A 3,797-nucleotide genomic window follows, 5' to 3' on the forward strand; every position below is an offset into this window, starting at 1 on the left:
GTAAAATGGTACAACCACTTTGGAAATCGATTAGGCACTCCTTAAAAAGCTAGAAATAGAAGTTACCATACGATCCAGCTATCCTGCTCCTTGGAATATATCCGAGAGAAATAAGAGCTGTCACACGAATAGATATATGCACACCCATGTTCATTGCAGCACTGTTCACAATAGCAAAAAGATGGAAACAACCTAGGTGCCCGTCAACGGATGAATGGATAAACAAATTATGGTACATACACACAATGGAATACTACACAACAATAAAGAACAATGATGAAGCTGTGAAACATAACATGGAGGAATATGGAGGTCATTACACTGATTGAATTCATTCGGTCACAGAAGGACAAATATTGTACAAGACCACTATTATAAGAACTCAAGAAAAGGTTTAAACACAGAAGAAAACATTCTTTGATGGTTACAGGGTAGGGAGGGAGGGAGAGGGGTATTCACTAATTAGATAGTAGACAGGAATTATCTTAGGTGAAGGAAAGGACAACACACACTACAGGGAAAGTCAGCACAACCGGACTAAACCAAAAGCTAAGAAGTTTCCTGAATACAGCTAAACACTTCGAGGGACAGAGTACCAGGGGCAGGGGGCTGGGGACCATGGTTTCAGGGGACATCTAAGTCAACTGGTATAACAAAGTTTATTAAGAGAATATTCTGCATCCCGCTTTGGTGAGTGGTGTCTGGGGTCTTAAAAGCTAGCAAGCATCCATCTAAGATACATCAATTGGTCACAACCCACCTGGAGTAAAGGGGAATGAAGACCGCCAAAGACACAGGAAAATATTAGCCCAAGAGACAAAAAGGGCCACATAAACCAGAGGCTCCACCAGCCTGAGACCAGAAGAACTAGATGGTGCCTGGCTACCATCAGTGACCACCCTGACAGGGAACACAACAGAGAATCCCTGACGGAGCAGGAGAAAAGTGCAGAACTCAAATTCTAGTAGAAAAGACCAGACTTAATGGTTTGACTGAGACTGGAGGGACCCTGGAAGACACGGCTCCCGGACTCTCTGTTAGCCCAAAACTAAAACCCTTCCCCAGGCCAACTCTTTAGACAAAGATTAGACTGGACTATGGGATATATAATGATACTCGTGAAGAGTGTGCTTCTTAGTTCAAGTAGATACATGAGACTAAATGGGCAGCTTCTGTCCGGAGGTGAGATGAGAAGGCAGAGAGGGTCAGGAGCTGGTTGAACAGACACGGGAAATCCAGGGTGGAAAGGAGGAGTGTGCTGTCACAGTATAGGGAGAGCAATTAGGGTCACATAACAATGTGTGTATAAATTTTTTATGAGAAACTGACTTGAATTGTAAACTTTCACTTAAAGCACAGTAAAAAAAATTATTGTGGTGAAATAAATATAACAAAAAGTTTGCCAACTTAACCGTTTGTAAATGTACAGTTGAGTAACATCAATTACATTCACCATGTTGTGTTGCCATCACCACTAGGTCATTATATTTTAATGAAAAAATGGAGCTGGAATTAGATGAACCATAAATAAACAGGGCAAAATATAGTTTAGTCAGCATTTCTAAAATATAGATGCTAATTCTATAAGTAGTATCCAAACAAGAGCAGCAAATGTTTGGTTACGTGTGTTTATTTGTCAAATGCTATTATTTTAGACTGGAACTGGGCAGATAAATGGCAATAAGGAATAAAAAAAAAAATTGATGACTGCAGAACACAGCTTTATTACAGCAATATACAAAACAAATAACTTTATATGTTTATAACAACACTATATATTATGATTGATGGTGTTACTTAGCTCACTCAAGTTTGGGGGAACCGTTTATAGAATTCTTGAAATTCACCGACCTTCATAAAGACGTAGGTTTGAAATGCATACATGCATTTGTGTTAACAGCACATCAGTTTTCACTCTCCCAACATTATTCATAATCTCAGCATTTTCATACATCATCAGTAAGATAGCCAAGCTCAAGACCTTTTATTACTGAAAGAACCCACACTGTCATATTTGTCTCTGGCAACATGCTTAAAGGAAGTAGGGTTTTGACCAAGTTCCTTTTTCCTTTATAGCAAAAAAGGACCTTTTCACCTGGGCATCCAGTCTAACCCCTAAAAACTAACAACAACCTTGAAACAACTCCTTTAAAAACACTGGAGACAGCCATTTCCATTTTAATAGTTGGATGAGGATTGTACTTTTCAATCTGAAAGTCTTCAGCTTTGAAATCATCAACTGTCTCAGTTTTTCCAAGAATGCTGAGCTTGGGGAAAGGTCTTGGTTCTCGAGTGAGCTGAACTTTCAGGGGCTCAATGTGATTCAGGTAAATATGTGCATCTCCCAAAGTATGCACAAAGTCACCTGGCTTCAGGCTCATTATGTGTTTGGTTATGTAGGTGAGCAGGTGGAAGCTGGCCATGTTGAAAGGCACCCCAGGCCCATGTCTCCTGACTTCTGGTAAGCTGGCAGGACAGCTCACTGTTCATGTAGGACTGGCAAAGGACTTGGCAAGGAGGCATCACCGTCAGAGGAAGGTCTTTTGGATTCCAATAACACGTGATGATTCTTCTATCCTCAGGGTTGCTTTTGATTGTGGCAATAACTTTGCTGCTGGTCTACTCCTTGGCCTGAATAATATGAATTCATATCTTTATGTTCTGCCCCAAAATGTCTCCACTGAAAGCCATAAACTGGGCCCAAATCTTCTTCTAGCCTGGAGAATCCCAGGCTTTCCACAAAGTCTCGGGACCCATTGACATCCCAGATCTTCACTCCCTTGGAAGACAGTTCTTTAGCATTGGTGAATCTCTTTATATCAAAAACCAAACCCATTGCCGTCGAGTCGATTCCGACTCATAGCTACCCTGTAAGACAGAGGTAGAACTGCCCCATAGGGTTTCCAAGGAGCGGCTGGTGGATTCAAGACCTTTTGGTCAGCAGCTGAGCTCTTAACTACTGCAGCACCAGAGCTCCACAGCACCTCCTTCAAAACACCCTTCCAGAACAGACGCTTGGTTGTCGGCAGAGGAAACATCTCTCAGGCCAACTGCAGCGCGCCTGCGTGCCAAACACGGACAGGGTGCCGGTGCTGGGGGGGTCCTCCTTCTTGCAGCCGCAGCGGGGGATGTGCTGGATCCGGCGCCGCTGCTGCAGCTCGCCGTGGGCCTCCGCGCGGGTTCTTGGGCGGCTGGCGGCGGCGGCGGCGGCTCGAAGCCCGCGGCGGCCATGGCGCGGAGAATGCGGGCGCTGGGCAGCGAGTGTCAGCGGGACGCTAGGCTGTAATCTTCACAGGAGCAAATCGCCAGGTCTTTTCTACAACGGAGCCAGTGGTGGGTTCCAACTGCTGACCTTTCGGTTAGGAGCTAAGCGCTTAACCATTGCCCCACCAGGGCTCCTTTTTTTTTTTTTTTTTTTTTTATGTATAGCGCCCCAGAAACCTCTAGGGAGAAGTATAGGGTGGCTGGATGAGGATGATTTATGCATTTCTGTATCCCCAGACATAGATATTACTGACAAACGTGTCATCAGAATGTCCCATTGATTTCTAGTACCTACCCAAAGGAGCCCTGGTGGCTCAATGGTTAAGTACTCAGCTGCTACCGAAAGATGAAAGGTCGGAGGTTGGAACTCACTAGCTGCTCCGCGGGAGAAGAGACCTGGAAATTTGCCCCCATAAAGATTACAGACTAAGAAAGCCCATGGGGCAGTTCTGCTCTGTCCTATAGGGTGGCAGGGAGTCTGATTCGACTCCACCGCACACAACAACGAGCTGCAAAATAGAAAAAAAACTTCT

At 44.3% G+C, this 3,797-nt stretch overlaps 1 pseudogene; it reads right to left on the minus strand.

Moving 5' to 3' along the window:
• Positions 1 to 2,108: 2,108 nt before the first annotated feature.
• Positions 2,109 to 3,231, minus strand: LOC101347399 (thymidylate synthase-like; annotated as a pseudogene).
• Positions 3,232 to 3,797: the final 566 nt, after the last annotated feature.

Source organism: Trichechus manatus, unplaced genomic scaffold (assembly GCF_000243295.1).
Source record: "Trichechus manatus latirostris isolate Lorelei unplaced genomic scaffold, TriManLat1.0 scaffold00016, whole genome shotgun sequence".
In the NCBI taxonomy this organism is placed as follows: domain Eukaryota; kingdom Metazoa; phylum Chordata; class Mammalia; order Sirenia; family Trichechidae; genus Trichechus; species Trichechus manatus.